This window comes from Arachis hypogaea, chromosome 10, assembly GCF_003086295.3.
Source record: "Arachis hypogaea cultivar Tifrunner chromosome 10, arahy.Tifrunner.gnm2.J5K5, whole genome shotgun sequence".
Classification (NCBI taxonomy): domain Eukaryota; kingdom Viridiplantae; phylum Streptophyta; class Magnoliopsida; order Fabales; family Fabaceae; genus Arachis; species Arachis hypogaea.
The window spans coordinates 18698486-18720346 of NC_092045.1; the positions used below are offsets into that span (position 1 = coordinate 18698486).

The following is a 21861-nucleotide window of genomic DNA, read 5'->3' on the forward strand; positions in this document are numbered from 1 at the left end:
AAATGAAAATTGGGTTCATAACGTTTATGCTACTCGAAAAATGAGTGAAAAATATTGTAAAACGAAGAAGTTATAAGGATTGGAAGGTTGTATCTATAAACTGTCCTATTTTCAGGTTCCTGTCACTGCTGCATCACTACTGCGTCTGCCTCTGTTTTTTTTAAAGAATGCACGCCCACGCGTACGCGTGACTCACGCGCACGCGTGGTGTGAATTTTCGGCGATGCGTACGCGACGAGTCCCATGCGTGCGCGTAAGGAGTAAACAAACCTGTTCACGCGTATGCGTGGCTCACCCGCACGCGTGACATAGAGTTTACACTCATGCGTACGCATGACAAAGGGATGCGCGCGCGAGCTGCAGTTTTACATTTCCACGCACACACGTAAGTCACGCATACGCGTGGATCCCATTTCATCAAACATGATTTTTAATATTTTAAACTAAATTTCAAACCTTTAAACCTCTATTTTTATTCCTTTAGTCACGAATATTAGTGTTAAACTTGATAAATCAGATGAATCTAGAAAATGAGAAAAACTTGGAGGTGAAGTAAAGTTGAAAAGTGATGAATTGATGATGAGATGTTATGGATGAGGCATATATGATACTTGATTGGATGTTCTAATAAAGGATTATGTATGAAATTTGGCTTGAATGATTTAATGATCTGAGATACGAGGTTCCCTGGATTAAGTGCTGTGGCTTGCCACCACGTGTACCAGGTTGAAAACTCGATACTCTGTTGACCCTACGACGTAAATGTGGCCGGGCACTATATAAATTTCTGGGAATGTTACCCCTATTGAGCAATATTGATTATTTGAGAAAAAGTTATGCATAGACTCTTGGGGATGCACGTCGGGGGACAGTCTAAGTACAATTCAGACTTGTCGGGTTGGCTGGATAACCGACAGATGAGTCTCATCAGGCATAGGACAGGCTTGCATCATATGCATATTACTTGAACTACTTGCTTGTGCTTTAATTGGGTGTGCCTATATGTACTTGACATGTTAAATGTGTATTTGTTACCTGCAGTAATTACAACTTTCTTAAAAAATCACCTTTTATGGCTTTTGTTTAATACTTTAAGCTCTATAATCTGAGTGTTGGTGTTCTAGGATTACCTCTGGCATTTCCAGGACCTTATATCTTATGTGTGTGGCACCTTTACCATACTGAGAACCTTCGGTTCTCATTCTATACTATGTTGTTATTTTTCAGATGCAAGTCGGGAGCCATTTCGTTAGGTGTCTGGACTCTTAAAGCGGAGTGGTTACTGGGTAGTTTTGTTGTACAATGATGTATATATATGTACTTAGCGTTCTCTCCGCATAACTTGTTCTTTTTTATCCTCCTAGAGGTTTATGGAAAGGCAGGATTGTGTATATGTATTTTTGGGTTTTGGATATGTATGTATATATGTGTAAATATTCTCCGGCCAGTCTTGACTTCGCAGGCTGAGTTACGTGCTTGTTATTTTGTATCTTTGGCACTCTATTCCTACTTTTGTTATCTTATGTTTAATAGTTATGATTTTTCTTAGCACGCAAGTTAACTCGTTCCTTGAGCGTTGCGCTTTTATTTCGCGATTTTTATTTCTCCTATTCTTCAAGACTCCTAGCATATTATAATTCTTCTGCTATTATATGTACTCATTTTATTTTAGATGTTATAATACCACACCACCTTCGTTTTATGACTTAAGCGTAAATCTTAATGTGATAGGATGTTACATTATTACATTAAAGTTGAACGTATTTGGAGATAGGAGTAGATCTAGAAATCTTTTGAAGAGGAACCAAAAATTAAATATTGTATTATATAATTGATGATATTATTTTTATTATTATTTTTAATAAAAAATTGTTAATTAGTGCTATATTAAAATAAAAACTTCTACTAAAAATAATAATTTTATATTTGATATCATTCATAATAACTAAAATTCTAATTTTATCCTTTATTATTATAAAAAATATAACATGAACAATATAGATCAATTATTCTAATAGTTTTGATATATGTATTTAAAATAAATTAGTAAATAATGTAAAATATTCATACTAACATATAATTTATTTAATATGTTATTATTTTAATATCATGAAAAACTAAATAAATGTTGAAATAATTTAATTTTTATGTATATATTTGTTTACTATTCAATTAAAATTTGTTATAAAAATTAAAATATTTTTATATGATAATAAATTTAAAAGTTAAGGAAAAAAATTAAAAAGAGAGAAGGAACAATAAAAAAAGAATTTATCAAACACATGATTGAAAAAATAAAGAATAAATTAAAAGGAACAATTTAAAAAGATTTATTGATTAAAATGGTTGGCCTAAAAAAATACAGTACATTATCAATATTCAAAATGTAACCATTAGAATTTAAACTCAGGTCATGGGATAAAAAATATTTTAATTAGCCACTAAACTAACAATTCAATTTTAAAGTTAAAATGCATTATTATATAATATATAAAAGTTTCAAAATTTTCTGGGCCATAGCCTTCACTGGCTAAATCGGCCCCTACTTAGAGATATTTTAGATAATTTATTTGAGAGAATATATGAAATGGAATAATTGTGACAAAAGTATTATTAAATATTTAAGTAAATCAGATATTATATATTTTGAGTATTTATAATTCTATCGTACTATTATAAGATTGGTTATACTTTATGATACGAAGTGTCGGATAACTAAAGAAGAGTACGAACATAAGTTAAGTATGGTAAAGATGAAGATGTTGAGATGGATGAGTGGTCATATGCGATTGGATAAAATAAGGAACGAAAATATAAGGGAGAGAGTCGGAGTAGCATCCATTATAAAAAAGATGGTAAAATCACGTCTCAAGTGGTTTAGACATGTGAAAAGAAAACCGACAGAACACCTAGTCATGAGGATGGATGAGATGGAAGATTGACAAGAGATGAAAGGCAGAGGACGACCTAGGAAGACCATCCATGAGGTGATCAAACGAGATCTATATATAAACGATCTCTCTATAGATATGATATATGACATAACTCAATAGCGCCGTTTGATTCATGTAGTCGACCCCACCTAGTGGAACAAAGCTTTATTATTATTGTTGTTGTATAATTAAAAATTATGACCCATACACTTGGGACCTTTAGAGATATTACTGGTCAGAAATCCTAAAATGTGAAATGTTATTATGCGTCTTAAAGTATGACTATAATTAAATATATATTTAAAAAAAATCAGATTTTGATGTAAATTTTTAATATTATTATTAAAAAAATATTTTTATCTTTAAAACTTAATAATTTTATTATGGCAAGTAATTTTAAAAAAATAATTGTGAATAATCATATTTTTTGAAAAAAAATTATCTTAACTTTTTAATATCGTCATTTAATTTTTTAGTCTCTTAAATAGATTGAAAATCGAAAAAAATTTATCTTTTAAATTAGTGATTTAAAAGATATTACACAATCTATTACTCTATTTTTATTAATAAAAATTATTATTATTATTATTATTATTATTATTATTATTATTATTATTATTATTGATTTGAATAGTAAAAAATAATGATGTACTATTGAAAAATAATTCTTTAATTATTTAGATGTTTAATAAAAAATATACTATATTCATATTAATCATTATTTTAAGACAGCATAATTTAATAATTTTTGAAATATTATTACAGAATTATTTTAAAAAAATAAAAATTTACTTTTTCATTGAATACAAAAATATAATTTTTTATTCTCTACAATAAATTAAAATACTAAAATATTCAAGTGTCTAAAATTTAAGTATAAAATTAAACAATTCAACTGAACAAAAATTTGGACTTCTAAACAATTAATGTTAGAAATTTTTTTAATATATACTTTGGATTTAGAGTTTAAAATTTAAGACATGTTTAATATTAATGTTAAAATGGTATTTTAGTCTCTTGAAATTAATGTTGGCCATTTAAGAAAACAAAATCTTTTGATGTAAAGTCTCTAAATTTTAAACATGAAAAGATTTTAGCTTTTCATTTATATTTTAATTAGTTTTATTGTTTGGAGATCGAGATAATATTCAATTTGGTCTCTAAACTTGTATATAAGTCTTAATTTAGTCTCCAAATTTTAATTGTCTTTATTTAGTCTCCAAATTTTATGAGCATAACTTATGTTAATCCTTTAAACAAATTTCAACATATAAAGGTTAACGGAACACTGTCGTAAACAATTGGATACCACACTAAACTTTGTAAAATCATGTCGTTTTAGTTTTGGCACTCAAATAACCCAAAAATAACATTGTAATATAAATGGTGTTTATTAAAATTTTACTTAACAAAATAAATGATAAAATGCCATTTTTGAACTATTTAAATGCCAAAACTAAAACTGTATTATTTCACAAATTTTAACGTGACATATGATAGTTTATAACAACGCTTTATTAATTTTTTATACTAAAAATAGTATTAAATACTAATATGACGTACGTGTATAAACTTTAGGAACTAAATAGAGATAATTAAATTAAGACTTGCATACAAGTTTAGAGATTAAATTAACTATTAATTTTTGGAGATTTATTTGTCATTTATATTTTTAGAATTATTGTTCTCAATCTATAAAGTTTTTTATATTATTTTAATGCTATATCCTAAAGTTTTTTTACTATATTAATTAAGTAAGACGTTAAGTAAGACGTTGTATGCTGTGTAGTGAAGGAAGCTTATATTATCATAAATACATAAAAGTGATGCTTTATATAAACACAGTAAATCATTTTAGAGTCAAGGTGTAAAGTTAAATAATTTTTTTCTTTTCTTTTTCTGTTGCTCCACCATCATCCGTACGCATATTCCTAAAATTATTTCCAGAGGACAGCATAGCGGATTCAAATTTAAAAAGTTCAAAGAAAGCATAACCACTCACTCCATAGGCCCATACCATCTTAGGACTTATTTGTCCCGTTACATGGTACAACTCCAGTCATGGCTCTTAACAAGCCAGCCTCTTCCATCATATCAAATTCTAAAATGACTCTGATTTATCTGACACTAATGCAGAGTTTGACAACCACTTTTTAGATACGTATCGATATACCATTGTTTGAAATGGAATATCTATAATTTTTTAAGGGAATTATAGGGTACAGATCAAAATTTAAAGATGTGCTTACCTGGTAAAATTTAAACTACACATTCTAAAATCACACTTTTTACTTAAAACTGTAATTCTTTATAAAGAAAAGCGTCACCTTATGAAAAAAAGTAAATTAGAAGATTTAAGAGAAAAAATAATTAAGTTATCAAAATTAATAGATCAAAAATTAATGATTTTAACCAATGTTAACTGTAATGACACTGAATTCCTAAAATCAATACAAAATGATTTTTCTCAAAATCTTTATTTTACTATAAGTTTTATCGAAGGACTTCAAAAACCTGAAAAAACTTATTTTTCACACGGAATTTCTAAAAAATGTTACCATGGAAATGATTCTCCACATCTTTATCATACTTTTAACCCGCAATTAAATTCTATAGTAGATATGCTTGAAGAAATATTAGTATCCATAAAATTTCAAAGAAATAAGGAAAAAGAGAATCCCAAAGAAGAAAAATGTCAAAATATAATTAACATAACAGATTTAAAAGTAAAACCACCATTGAAATTATGAATATTGAAGAAAAATTAGAAGAAGTTACAATGCTTTTTAAACAATTAAAAATGGCTCAAAAAAATAATATTATGGAACATGAATTTCAAATAGAAGAAGAATTAGTAAATTTTGAAAATATAAAAAACGAAGAACACATCCTAGATTATTCAAGTGACGAAGAACCAGCAATTCCAATACAAGCAAAAAATGAAGCTGGAACATCTAAGGATAATCAATCTCAATTTAAATGGGAAACAGGTTTCGATAATTATGCTTTTAAAAAAGGATTTATAAATAAAGATTCAAAATATACAAAAATACCGTCAAAATACGTTCCTAAAATCCAGGAAATGGAAGGAGAAAGAATGCTTGACTTAGACTGTAAAAAGAATAAAAAAGAAATTTTCGAAAATTGGTTGAATTCCTTTTTATTAGAAGCCTTTACTAATCCAAAACTTAGTGAATTGTCTGGAAGAGATATTTGGAATTACATAGGGTTTCATACTAAAGGAACTATAAGAGATTATATGACATCAATAGAAAACCAAATAATAGAAGAATTAGCAACAAAAACAACAGTTTATGATAAGATATTATATATAATGATGATTCTATACAAAGAATTTTTTGGAAAAAATATTATAGATCATAGACAAGAAGTCTATAATAAAGAATATCAAGAAGCAAAAAACCATTTAGCTAATATTCAGATATATGATCTATGTAATGTGGAGTCTTATATATGTGAATATAGAATACATTATTACAAATTAAAAGAAGAAGATAAAAATCATTATCTTAGTATGTATATAACAAAACTTCCATATCCTGCTAATGAATTTATAATGGGAAGATTTATAAGAGAAATAAATAGAGGGACAATTGAAAATAATTTTGGTGGAGCAACCTCTGCAATAAGAGAGGAAATAAAAGAACGTTGTATGCAAGAAGTAACTTAAAAAAAATTTGCAAATATAATTAGAATTTGCTGTCAGGATAATGAAGAGATACCCCAAAAATATGGGCTTAATAAAAATTTTCAAAGAAAAAGAAAATACCAATTTAGAAAAAGAAAATACTATCCAAACTGGAGAAAAAAGAGGTATTTTAGGAAAAGAAATAACAATAAGAACAAAAGACAAAAAAGTGACTATTGCCCGAATAAAAAAGAAAACTGTAAGTGTTGGTATTGCCAAGAAGAAGGACACTATGCAAATGAATGTCCGAAAAAGAAGGATAAAAAGGATCTTACTAAACAAATAGAAATCGCTAAGTCTTGTTTCATGGAACCTTTAGAGGAATCTGATGATAACTTAGACTATATTTTTGAATATGTCTCAGAAATAGACTCAGAGACTGAGTAATAATGCCACATTTATTACTATAAAAATAACAGAAAAGTTTATAAATGCTTTTATAGATTCTGGAGCAACACAATGCTTTGCTAGTTCAAATATAAAACTTGATTGGAAAAAATTAAAGAAACCTTTAAGAGTTAGAATAGCTGACAAATCAATACATAAAATTGACCAAAAAGCAGAGATGGCTGAAATTTTTATTCAAAATTATAGGTTCATTGTTCCATCTATATATATGTTAGATTTTAGAATGGATTTTATCATAGGAAATAACTTTTTAAAGCTATATCATCCATTCATTCAAGAATTAACATATATAGTTTTAAAAGCTCCACACGATTCTTCAATAAATCAAAAATCAAAACGTATAAAAATACCAACTACTACTATAGATAAGATCTTAAAATTTAAAATATTTTCTATATTAGAAACATGTTATTTAAATTTATACTTTCAGATAAACATTCCAAAAAATAATCTTGAAATAAAGATAGAAGAACTTTTGGATGAAATTTGTGCTGAAAATGCTCTAGATATTAAAAATACAAATAACGAATTAGTAAGCATTAAATTAAAAGATCCTACAAAAGAGATAAATGTTCCAAATAAAATTCCTTATTCCGCAAGAGATAGAGAAGAGTTCTCATTAGAATGTAGAGATCTTTTGGAAAAAGGAATTATAAGATTAAGTAAAAGTCCTCATGCGGCTCTAGCCTTTTATGTCGAAAACAATAATGAAATTAAAAGGAGAAAACGAAGAATGGTTATTAACTATAAACAGATGAATGAAGCAACTATTGGTGATGCTCATAAACTGCCAAGAAAAGATTCTATTCTAGAAAAAATCAAAGGAGCAACTTGGTTTTCATCTCTTGATGCAAAATCAGGATATTAGCAACTTCGTTTAGACGAAGAAACAAAGAAATTAACTGCTTTTACTTGCCCAACAAAAGAATCAACAAGTGTGTTGCTCTATGAATGGAATGTATTACCATTCGGATTAAAACAAGCCCCAGGTATTTATCAAAGATTTATGGAAGAAAATCTAAAAGAGTTAAATGAATTTGTTTTGGTATACATTGATGATATACTAATTTTTACAAAATAGGATAAAGAAGATCATCTTCAAAAATTATTAATAGTTTTAGAAAGATGTAAAGAAAAAGGATTAGTCCTTAGCAAAAAGAAAGCAAGAATAGCAAAACAAGAAATAGAGTTTCTTGGATTAATTCTATCTACTCAAGGTAAGCTAAAACTTCAACCAAATGTTCTAGAAAAGGTAAATTTATTTCCTAATAAAATAGAAGATAGAAAACAATTACAAAGATTTTTAAGGTGTATAAATTATATTTCTGATCAAGGATTTTTAAAGAATATAACGGAATACACTAAAAACTTATTTCCAAAAATAAGTACTAAAAAAGTATGGAAATTGGATGAAAAAGATAGTATGCAAATTCAAAGAAGTAAAGAACTATGTGAAAAACTTCCAGAACTTTATATTCCAGAAGAAAATGACTACTTAATAGTAGAAACAAATGCTTCAGACATAACCTAGTCAGGATGTCTAAAAGCTAAGAAAGCTATAAAAAGTTTGGAACAAGAAAAAGAATCACTAGATTCTAAATATTCCCTAAAGGAATTACTTTGCAGATATATTTCAGGGACTTTTACTCCAACAGAACAGAGATATACTACTCATGAAAAGGAAACTCTAGCAGTAATTAAATCTCTTAAGAAATGAAAAATTGATTTACTACCCAGAGAATTTACATTAAGGACAGATTTAAGTTACCTAACAGGTTTCATACAATATAATTTAAAAGTTGATTATAATTACGGACGATTGGTAAGATGGCAATTATTTTTGTTACAATATCCAATAAAAATTGAATATATTAAGGGTAACAAAAATGTTATTGCAGATACATTAACAAGAGAATGGAGTTCGTCTACAACGCATTAGATCAAGAAATTCAAAAATATGAACGAGAACTCGAAAAATATAAGCATTGTCAGCAAATAAGGACACAGATCCAATCCCTCAAGAAGGCCGTCGAAGCAATGAAATCAACACAACAACCAAAACCATCAGAGTTCAGCCAGCTAAGCGTGGTGGAGGACAAATCAGGTGAAGAAAAAATTTTAGAAAATAAAACAATTGCTGAAATTATCAAAAAATCCACCCAAGATAAAAAATATTATGTAATTTATAATGGCCCCATGAAAGGAGTATATGATGCCTGGGAAAAAGCAGCACCATTTACACATCAATCAAGGATAATTCATAAAGGAGGGTTTTTAACACTGGAAGAAGCAAAGGAATTCTTCAGGGAATATGAAGCTCTTCATCCAGAGCAAACCCTAAAAAGAGCAGATAAAGCTCCAATTCAAACCCAAAGAACAGGGATAATAAGAAATATTCCTACAAGGGCTGAAATCAAAGAAAAGAAAAGGGTCTGTAGATCAAATCTCAGAGAAACCCTTAACATAGTCCTGAATTGGACTAAAGAAAAAAGGGCAATCTTGAGATATTATCCTATTACCAAAAAACAGCTAACAAAGCTAGTTATATTTCTAGATGCTTCCCCATCTGACACCTATCAGTTTTTCCAGTATGGATTAATTGATACAATTTTAATTTTTAATGATCTAAAAATTATTAGTGAGTTTCCTGCAGGATTCGTTGATGCAGTAAAGAGATTTAAAAATATGATTGACAACGTAAATCCAAGGGATATATCCCTAAAATTTACAAACAGTCAACCTATTTTTAATAAAGAAGAAGAATGCTTGGTTCCAGCACACCAAGTAATATTCATGTCCGTCTTCCCAGGAAATTTTCAACCAATTGATCAGATTCAAAATTTAACAATTTACAGTCATGAAGGAAGGCTAGCCAGCACGTTAGTAAGGGTCTTTGAAAGAACTCAAAAAATAACGAAGGAATCTCACACAAGGATTAATTATAAAAGTAGAAATACTCTGCTTGTGTCCAGTAAAAGGAATGAAATTGAAGAAAGAGAGATGAGACTCTTGGTGGAATTTGAATAAGCATTCTACAACTTATCTGGACTTTTAGAAAAGCTCCCCGAAGGGATAAAGAGGAATTTCTGCTATTTGATAAAAGACAGAGAAGACCACAAGTGCCAGCTATGTGTCTCAGAGTTATCTGAAGAAAGCAATAATGAAACGGAATCAACTCACATGATGAAGAAAGAAGACAATGCATCTGAGGGTAACATGATAAAAGAGGAGGACAGTGCATCCGAAGCATCTCTTAATATTATTGCATAGTGACGTAAGCACTTAGGTCATAGAGCACCAACAATGTAGCTGGTGCAAGAGAACAAACAATGACGTAAGCAATGACGTCATAAGAAGGGTAAGGATGAGAATTGTCCATCAAACCTAACTATTATAAATAGGTTGCTTAGGCAATTGTAGAAGCATCAGACAATAGAAAGCAGAAGGCTAAGAGTACTCATATGCTAGGAGAGCAAGGAGGAAGCTGCCGAGGCGATTCTATAGTCTGAAGAAGAATTTCCTTAGGAAAAACCAATTCTAAACTCCCCTCTGGAGTTAGTATCTACAATCTCCCCTCCGGAGATAAAAACATCTTATGTAAAATATTCTAAATAAAGGAAGTTTTTTCTCCAGAAAGGTACGCCTTTATCCTAATCTCTTAGTTATAAATTATTTAGAAAGTTTAGAATTAACGGAAGAATCTGATTATTATAGATTATCTGCTTTATTAGATAATGAAAAATAGGCTGTTCTAAAAACAGAATTAAATCTCAAATCAAATAAAAATTTTAATAAATAAAATCTTTTAAAAGAAGTTTTTAATAGAAAAAATATAATATACTATGGAAAAATTCAACTTGAAGCCCCTATAAAGATAAAATCCGCCAACGGAGAACTTGAAATAGCTTTGATAAATGATGAAGAATTGAGTAAAAAGATTGAGAAAATTAAGGATCAACAAAAAAGATCTAAAATTGGATGGATTCATATTAGTACTATACAAGTCTTAATCAAATCTACATATATGAAAGGAATTAATTCACCAATAAGCTTAGCAATCTGTGACAAAAGAATTACTGATGACCCAATAGATCAAATAATTGGAATTGTTCATGGAAACTTGACAAACGTAAATGTTAAATTCAATGCCCATCTTGGATATGCTATACCTTTATCAACTGAAAATCTTGGAAGATCTATAAGTTTGGCTTATAAATTTCACAGAAAGAATCTAATGGAACAAGACGATGAACCATTTTCAATTACATATGCAATAAATTATGCTTTAATAAATAGCCATCATAGTATAATATTTAAAAACAGAGAAAGAATTTATGTTGATGAATTATTTCAGAAAATTGTAAAAACAGAAATACCAAAATATAAAGCTATTGAAAATCCAGTTCTATTATTAAAAGAACCATCAGGAAAATTAGTTTCATCAAATTTTCAAATAAGAGAATCTAAAATTAATATCCCTTTAAGTTTATCCAAGTTAAAGATTAAAGAAGAAAATTCTGAAATAAAAGAATTAACAAAAAAGGTCGAAAAATTAAATGAAACCCTAAACATTAAATTATGACAATAAATAAAGAAAAAATATATGTAACTTATCAAGACAAGAAACAAGAACTCTTTGAAAGAGAAAATCAGTTGAATTATTTACAGTTTTCTGAAATAAATCAAAGAGCATTTGAAACTCTAAAAATAATCTATGACAAGTTAAAAAGAGAAGTCGAAGAGTTAGAAAAATTAATAGAATCTCTAGAAAATAGTGATGAATCGATGATAGAATTTGCAGAAATTCTAAGATAAATAATGAAGCATACAAAGATTGAGAGACCAGAAAATAAAATAAAAAGAAAAAGGGCAAAAAAATTAAAAATTAAAATAAAGGAGTATAAAAGGGAATTAAATAATCTTCAGATCGAAATTGATGACCTTATAATAAAAAGGATAGAAATAAAAATAAATATAAACAAGTTGGAGTTAAACTTAAAAAATTTATAAATGCTTGGAAAACCATATTATGACTTAAAAGAATTAAAGCTGTTAAAAGAAAAAATGGAGAATGAAGTTGAAAAATTAAAAAGATATTTAGAAACAATAGAAAGTGTAGAAATAAAAAAAGTTTTTGAGGATTTAAGAAAATATATTAAAAAAAAAGACAAACAGATAAAAGATTTTATATACAATAATCCATGCAAAAAAGAATATTATAAACTAAAACAAGATTGAAAAACTATAAAAATCAGAATTATGGTCAATACTTTTGATTATGAATTGGCAAATTATTCGAAAAAAATTTAAAGTCGTTTTACTTTTAAAAATTGGTATCAGAGCCAAGTTAATGATTAAGGGTAACACTTTCTCTTTAAGCAACACTTTTAGTGACACGTTTTTAAATTAAAATCTATAAATCTGTACAAACATGCATCTGTACAGTAGATGGACCCAATTTTTTATCTTTACTGTATAATTAACCAGATAAAAAATCCAAAATCACAGCTTTTATGCAATTTTAATTTCGTTTATTTTTTTACATATTGGTATAATTTTGGTATAATACTCAATAATTAAATTTTATGGTGTTTTTTAAAATTGTGGGAACAATACAATACGCCTCCCTTAGATTAACAGTACACTCTTTTTGTATTGTATATTTTAATTTAAAATATACAATACAATAGGAGTGTATTGTCAATCTAAGAGAGGCGTATTGTACTATTTCCACAATTTTAAAAAATACCATAAAATCTAATGATTGAGTATTACACCAAAACTTTTTTAATATACACAAAAATTAACCTTTTAATTTCTCCTACTGCATATATTGAATTAACATTTCCATCATCTAAAAAGAAGAACAAGATAAAACAAATCTACAGTACAAATTTTAGACTAAATAAAAAAAAAACAATGAAAAACTGATGTTTAAAGTTTATTGTTTTATATAAAAATGAAATTTTTTTTCCACTCATTCTACGGTTGCTTTTTTACTCACTCAATTATCCTCAAAATTTGAACAGAATATTAAAAAGTGGGTGTAGGAAGATATCTTTAAAAAGTTGGACGTAATTTTTATATGAGAAAAAAATAAGCTCAACAAATCTTTTTATTTTTGATTAGGTATAGATCCTCGCAATTCTGACAATCAAATAATATATTTTAAATTTATTTCTTAACAATTCTTTATCATTATAGTAGTATCATTATCATTAGTATGGATTTTTTCAAATTTCAACAACTAAAATTCAACATATTTTATATCTAGTGATACTTAATATAAATATGCTTAGATCTTGCATGAAATATAAATTTTTTGCAAGGTAAATGATATTTTAACTGTTACAAAATAATAAATAATAAGTGTTTATACGGTTCACCAGTTAATTATTGACTTTTTTTGTTAGGTGATTTTTTTATGTCAATTCAACCAGCAAAAAAATTGATTCTCTGTTAATTCAATCGAATAGACTGGTTTGATTTGATTTTCATAACTAAACATAAAATTAAGTATAATATTTTGAACATGGATGTGAGATTCAAATATTTTGAAAAAGTTTTCAATATTCTCACCTAAACTGTATTGGATATTTGCAAAAAAATTTAATACTTAAGTTAACAAAAAATTTAGCAAGTTATATAAAAAAATAGATGAAAAAAATACATGAGAATAAGATTTAGTTATTTTTTAGAAATAAATTCAAATTATAGTGGGTGGTTATTGCCTTGGAGTGGGGGAAGTTACTCCAATGTTATATCTATCACCACAATGATAATAACTTAAGTAGCATGGAGAGCATATGACCTATTCTCTAAGTCGGGTCGAATACTGGATTATGAGACCCGTATTTGATTAAATTTACCCTTTAAACCCGGCCAAAGAGAATAGAGCTAGTCATTGTTGGGCCAAATTAGGAGGGAGCAGCCCATTTTTAAAGGAGGTGTTGCTAAATTGAGTTTGGGTTGGGTTTTCCTAATCTAAATATGAATAGTACTTATTTTATCTTTTGATTTATTTGTTTGTACTATTGAAAGGTATAAAAGTAGAAATAAAAGTAGTTAATTTAATAAAGAAAAAGAAAATCAATCGTTCATTATATTTGAAAAAAAATAATTTTAAAATTTAATTATTTCTTTAATGTTTAATTTTTTATGTAATTTAATTTTAGACATTTAATTTTCATAAAAAATATTAAAATAATTTTTCTTTTGGTAAAAGTATGAAATTATAACTCATAAAAATATATTTTTTTTGAGGAACACATAAAAATATTTTATTTATTAAAATATACACTTTTTTTTTTCAAAAAATGTGCACTGAATTTTTTTTTTTATAGTCCAACTCATAAAGGACTCATGCTTATAGGGTTGACACCATTTCATCCAAAACACATGCGAGATATGACCACTTCTGCTCTTGCACATGTAAAATGGGCTTATCACTCCTACACTAGCGAAATGTAACGCTATTTTGTCTCTGCACCAGCAAAATGGACAGGAGACACTTTTCAAGTAGCTTTAGGAATGGCAACATCACTTGAATTTGCGGGTATTTATTCCATCTCTATTTATATTCTAAAAGAAATGGGACTGGGTCAGATTTAAATAATATTTGTCATAGATATATAATATATATAATTTTAATATATAATATGTATAATATATATAAAATAATTAGTAAATAATTAATAATATTGTATTATATTTAAATTTTTACTTTAATTTATGTTATGCATATGATGATGGTTATATAAATTTTAAAATTTAATTTTATTTATTGGATTTTAATAATTATAAGGATATGTAGAGACAAAATGGATACCCACAGAGAGATTAGGGTTTAACGTTTTACTACCCACAAATAAAAATAAGACAAATTTTATGTAAATTTTTGTACGACAAAGTGAGATCGGATAAAGCAAAAATTCGTTCTTATCCGCCCGTTATAGCCCCTAACTAGCGTCCACATGTTTGAGCCTAATTATGGGTGTCGGCTACTGAATTGGGCCGCAGAAAATGCGGGCAAACTCCCATAAAATACACGAGGGGGACTTGGACCCTGTTGTTCACAAAAAAAAAATACACGAGAAATGAGCCCATCATAGAGAGGGTCAGCACATCAATCTTGTCTTTCCATGGTTTTCTTAAAAAGGAGTCTTGTAACCAATTTAGGTTGGTCAAGTGATTAGTTCACTTGTCCGCTTAAGCAAGTGTCGAGGGTTCGGATTCTACCTGCTGCATGCAGCAATTCATGGATTAGTCCTTGACCTGTCGAGTTGGGAGATACTTGTAAAACCAAAAAAAGGTCTTGTGTTAATATAATATGTTAATGAAATATTTATTTATTTATTTATTTTTTTACAAAAAGTGTTACTTCACTAAATAATAAGTAGCATAACATGTTTCGTTAGTATAATCTCTTTACCCTTCTTACTCAACTCCTTTTCACCAAAAAAATAAAAAATCTTAAATATAATTAATAGTTTGTTTATAATTATGTCAATATTTATATTTAAATTAATAGTAAAAAAATATTATATACATACTAAAAATATACTACTAAATTAATCACTATGTATTTGTGTATAAATACATATAGTATTTATTTAGATATTATTAAGTTGATAAAAAAATATATTTTTTCAATAAAAATATTTTTTGTTTTTTTTATATTTTTTAACGTGTTTAGTAAATTTTTAACAGTAAAAAAAATATTAGAAAAATAAAAAATATCTTTTTTGAGAAATTATAATTTACATATTTGTTTAGAGAAAAAAAAGATATTTTTCAATAATAAATAAATAAAAGTACTTTTATATTGTTATACCCAAATATAATTGATAGATAAAAAGATCTTCTTGCATGAGATATCCAAATATAAAATTACTTTTATTTTTCTATAACTTTTTTTTTAAAAAATAACTAAAAAAAGATCTTTTCTTAGAAACTCACCCAAATAAATATTTAAGTTATTTTCAATATATACTTTATATTTTAACATGTTAATTTTGTAGCTAAATTTTAATATATACTTGAGATAGTTGAATATTTAATTATGTGCTATTATAAAAAGTCTACTCATTCATATCTTTTTTTTATGGATTGAACTGGAGAATAATTGTTGTATCTTGTAATGATGAGAACTTCACTACAAGAAAAAAACTCTTCATGGCAATTGTTTTTAGCGGCAATAAAAATAGCTACTAATATTTTTATCGATAATTAGACATTAGCCGTATTATACTCTGTTGCTAAAATTTTTTTAAAGATAATTATAAGAATTGCCAATAAAAATCTTTTTATTGGCCACAAAAAAACTTAAAAGTTTTAGTAATCATTATTTTTGGCAATTTATATGACCACTAAAACTAATTTTAGAATTGTCATTTTACTAGTTTTTACTAGCTTTTAGTTATTATTATTATTGCCGCTAAAATTTTAAAAATTTTTAATGGTAGTTATGGTTGTTACATGATCAATAACAACCTATTCTTTTAATTTCAAAATTATTTTTACAACCTTTATTGTTACTTATCCATAATTCCAACAAATAGAAGCATTTCATTACATTCACACTAGCAAATTTTGTGACAAATCTTGTTCAATCTCAACTCTCAATACAATTTACTCAAACAATACCAACAAACCAACACAACTCTTTCGGAGGAAGATAAAACTCACCTTGGATTGTAAAGAAAATTAATGAGAAGTCATTTTACTGGAAGTGTCTTCCTGTTCTAACTTTTTATGAGAAGATATGATAGACAAGCAGTCCTGTTCTACTAAAACAGAGAAGGAAAATTAATCCAAGTTCAACTAAAATCAAACTGCTTACCTTGAAACTCCAATAAATCACATTCAAACTATAACCAATTCCTCTCGTCCACGCTAACAGTTGCGTCTTCTCTAAATGGCATAAAAAATCTATAACGAAATTATTATATACAACGGTGAAAACTCAGGCGCAGTCGATTTCACGTAAAGTTGATAAGTGAGAGCGGTTAAATGATTTAACTAATTTGACTAAATTTTCATCTAACGACTCTCAACTATCAACTTCACGTGAAGTCGACTGCATCACATATATAGTCTATAGATGTTTTTGATTAATTAAGCATCATCAAAAGATTTAAACAGCTTGCAAAGTATTGTCATCAACTAAGATACATGAAAATCTCTCACCTAACAAAACGGCAAGTTGGTATCATGTATCGACATACCTTATTGAAATTTCATTATTGCCAACCATAATCATCCAGTTTCAAAGTGGCTGTTTAGGGTCCACCTTCAATGACCAATTAGATCAAAACACTATATACAAGCAATGTGGACATACAAAACACAATTCCAGATAGAGAAACAATTTAAAACCTGTAAGCTAAATGCAGTGTGGCTTGAAAATTGGCGCCAAACCATCAAAGCTCTCCTACAGTAAACTTCCGTAAATTAGAAATTCACATTAATGTGGTGATACATTAAGATTGCGGACGACGACTATCAATTTTAAATAAAAAATGTTATGAACATCCAAATCTCGTATGTCCATATGGTAATTTTATTCTCTAATCCAATGAACCACGTAATATTTTTAAAGGTAAATAAAATTCAATATCTTATGCAGGATGCTACAAACCATATTCATAATCAAATTATGAGTGTGCATCCAAGTTGAAAACTATATATAAATGAGTATGCATCCAAAGAGGTGAAGGTATGCTCCAATCCGGAATGAGCATAGACTAAGAGAAAGTCTCAAGTCAACTAGCAAGTATGCAAACTAGCAAAAGCAACAAGGAAAAAAATACTAACCAACATGCCATGAAATGAAATTGAATCATAGACTAGCATTTCTAGAAGATGTACCAATTATTTTAAAATAAATATTAATTATATTTGATTTTCTTACTAACTGCTAGCTATTTTGCAGACTTAAATAAAATTTTTCTACTTTGGGAACTAACCGATCTTTGGAAACTTGAAAAATGGCAAAGGCATCCAACTTAGACTCGGTGAGGCTGACTTCATTTCTAACAATAGTAGTTTTGTCTTCCACAATCTTGAGGTGGTCCAGGTAATCTTCAGTGCTTTCAGTTCCTGGATTTAAAGTGCAAAAAGTAACCAGAATCAAAACAATTTTCTACAAAATGAAGTTGAGAACTAGAGAATAATTATTTACATGCAAACATTGAAAACCTAATTTACCTTGACAAGGATGCTAGATCCTAAGAGTGAGGAACAGAACACTTGATTTCTTCATTTAGGACCAAATTCAAACGGGTTAGTTTAACATCAAAAAGTGGAATGAAATATTCTACAATGGCAAGGGATTTTGTAGCTGTTGCGTCGACTGTGTAGGAGCCACTAAAATTGAACATAGAATTGAAGCTTCTAAGTGGAATTTCTGCAGCTAGGCCTGACTTCTCATTGAAATATTTTGCCATCTGAAAATAATAATAATAATAATAATAATAATAATAATAATAATCAATAACCAAATATAATGCAGAACTTCATAAACTACCCGTCCAATATTTCAATTTAGCGAAAAAGATAAATAGGTTCTGACTTTTTAAATTTTTGATAAATACATTTTTGACAAAATTTAAATACAAAAAGTTCTTGATTTTAACAAATGGAAGACAATTTAGTCCTTCCGTCTATTTGCCTCTCATGCACCAAACAGAACTGGCTGACGTGGCTGAAATGGTGTCCAAGTGTCCGTTACAGTGCCACGCTGGAAGGGGAATAAAATTCGAAGGACAAATAAGTCATTGACGTCATTTTGCAAATAAAGTTTGAAGGACAAATAGGTTCTTGAGAATTTAGTTCATTATACTTCTATTATAAGAATTTAATTTATAAAATTATGCTTATATTTTGAAATTTAGTTAACTTGTTGTATTTTGCAATTTAAATTATTTGTATTAAAATAACAGAAATTACGCTTGTTTTGTTTCTACTTTTTTTTCTTAAATTGCATTTGTTCAGTTTTAGTGCATTTGTGTAATATATTAAAATTTGTTAAATTGCATTAGTTCAGTTTTCATCCTACCAGTGACATTAGTTAGCATCAGTTCATTTATGCATCAAGTTAGCATTATTAGTTTCTTTGTGCATCATTCATGTATTAAGTTAGCATTAGTGCATTTGTGTATTATATTAGAACTAGTATTTTTATCCATAATAACATTACGAGAATAATTTTTTTAAAAATTATAATTCACTTTGTTCTAACAGTATAAATTATCCATGGCACAAAAGATTTATAAAATCAAACTACTTTTACAAAAAAATCGTAAGTTTACAAAAGTCTCTAGTTAAGAAGACCAAGATATCTACAGATAAAAAATTAAATAATAAGATTTTTAGTTATTATTTTTATATGAAAAAGTCTAATTTTTTATTAATAATTAATTTTAACATTCGTTATCTAAAATTTAAAATAATTTAATGTGTATACTTTTATATTTAAAATAATATAATTATAAAAAAATATCGGATGACATATTTTGATTTGTCAAATTACTAATATAAAATATAATTATATATAGAGTAAAAATAGTAGAGAAAAATAGAAAAATGGAGAGAGGTAAATGAGAGAATTTAAGAAAGGAGTTTATTAATTTTGAAAATAAAAATTTCTCTCAATTTTAATAAGAGTGTCATGTGATACATTTGATTATTAAATTAGATAGTAATATATGATACATAATATAGGTATATTTTAATTAGATAGTAATATATGATACATATAGAAGCATAATGAATTAAATTCTTAAGGACCTATTTGTCCTTCGAACTTTATTCCTCTTCCAGCGTGACACCGTAACGGACACCTGGACACCGTTTCAGCCACGTCAGCCAGTTTCGTTTGGTGTATGAGAGGCAAATAGACGGAAGAACTAAATTGTCCTCTGTTTGTTAAAGTCTGTGACTTTTTTGTATTTAAATTTTGTCAGGGATGTATTTGTCAAAAATTTAAAAAGTCAAGAACTTATCTGTCTTTTTCCCTTCAATTTAAAATGAAAAATTTTTGCCACTTTGCCACCAAATACACTAATTATCGCAAAAACAAAGATTATTTAACAAACAAGAAAACAAAACTACATATGAAAAGAAACTAAAAAAATCTTACACCTGGACTTTGTCTTTATTCAACAAAACCAAGACAGAGCTGTTATGAAAGCTATTGAGTTTGAAGAATTAACAACATTTTAAGATGATGACTAAACATTATTATTGGATTAAAAATTAATTATGTATGTGATTAGTGTGTTAAGTATGCAAAAAATTATGTTAATCAAAACAAGTCCAAAAAGAAAGATCTCAGCCCCACACATACCAAATGGTCTAAAGAGATATTTGTTATAATCACAAAATAAACCATCAGAAATAAAAGTAAGTATCTAGCTAAAAGAATGAAATCAAGTCTGACCCAAATAAAAACACCAAGCTCAGAACGGTAGTCTAAGTCTAACCATTCACTTAGTTGCTAACTAAGTAATTCAATTTCTTTTCATCTGTACCAAACCTCACCACCGAAACCAATTTCTCTCTTCTCTCTCTTCTTTTTCTACTAACACCCAGTGATTTTCAAAAGAAAAGAAAGAAAAAGGAAAGCTCTAAGTTGGGCAAAATCAAAGAACAAAAAGTAAGTTTCCAAATACAAGCAAAGAAGTGAAAGTCAAAGAGGCTACGACAAAAAGAAAGATCACATCCGAAGAGTAAATCACAAAAAGAAGTTTCTAGATTTGTAATTCTTGAAGATTAATGAAGAAATCCTCTCTTTGCAAGCAAAGAAGTAGAAAATTGAAAATATTGAAGATCATGGAGTTTTGCTGTAAATCAACGATCAAGAATTTGACTTGAAGTCAAAGCAAGAATGAAGGGTTCAGATTCAACAAGAAAGATGAAAAAGGTTGAAAGAGAAGATAGAAGGTATGAATGTATGTATGATTCGGTCACTGCTTCTACCCTATCTCTCCTCTGTCACGCCACTACTACTTCTGATTTTTGGGAGAAAAAGTTAAACAAGTGCTGAAGCAAGTTTCAAGCCCTAGAAGCTTAACTCCTCTATTAAAGGGGTGAACGGCCAAAGATTGAAGAAAGGAGTGAGAGCATAATATTTGAGTTCTTATAGCTTATAGAGCTATTAACTCTTCTTCTTCATAGTTCTCATTGAATATCTTATTTTTTCAGTCTAATCTTTCTTTGTTTTTAATGGTAAAACGTATAACAGTCAGGAATGTATGAAAAAATCTATTGAGTGAAAAAAGACAAGAGAGTTAAACTTGGAGAAAAAATAATATGTTTATCTCAGAAATTCTTTGTAAATTTTTCTGTTTTGTTGTCATGATCCTGGGAGAATTTCCTTGCAAGTTGGGTTAGAACTTTGCTGTTGAAAAGTTAGGGTGAGTTCCTAGTCAAGTCTGGTTTCGGTTAGAAACTAGATTTGTCCCAAATAAGATTAGTTAGAATTCTAAGGAGAATTGGTGAATGTATTTCTATTTAAAGATAGTAAAATTCTATCATTATTGTGATGGAGACTGGATGTAGGCTGCATTGAACTGAGTAGCCGAACCAGGATATATGGCCGTGTCACTTCTCTTTCTCTTCTCTGTTTCTGGTTCTACACTTTAGGAGACAAAACAAAAGTATTTCTTGATTCTTCTATCCAACTATACTTCACTGTAATACACCTTGCTTGTAACTCTGTTTTGGCTTCTACTGCGTCAAGAGACAAAACCAAAGTATCTCCTAATTTTCTACTCAAAGTGTCTCAATAGAATCCCAGTTAGAAAGCAA

General features: G+C 28.0%; 1 long non-coding RNA gene across 1 annotated transcript; it reads right to left on the reverse strand.

Annotated features, from left to right (window-relative positions):
• Positions 1-14816: 14816 nt before the first annotated feature.
• On the reverse strand, positions 14817-18505 carry LOC112718204 (uncharacterized). Its single transcript, XR_003160687.3, has 5 exons — positions 18259-18505; positions 18018-18150; positions 17428-17482; positions 15289-17341; positions 14817-15115 (listed from the first exon to the last, which is right to left on the reverse strand). It is a non-coding gene; the product is annotated as an uncharacterized lncRNA (long non-coding RNA).
• Positions 18506-21861: the final 3356 nt, after the last annotated feature.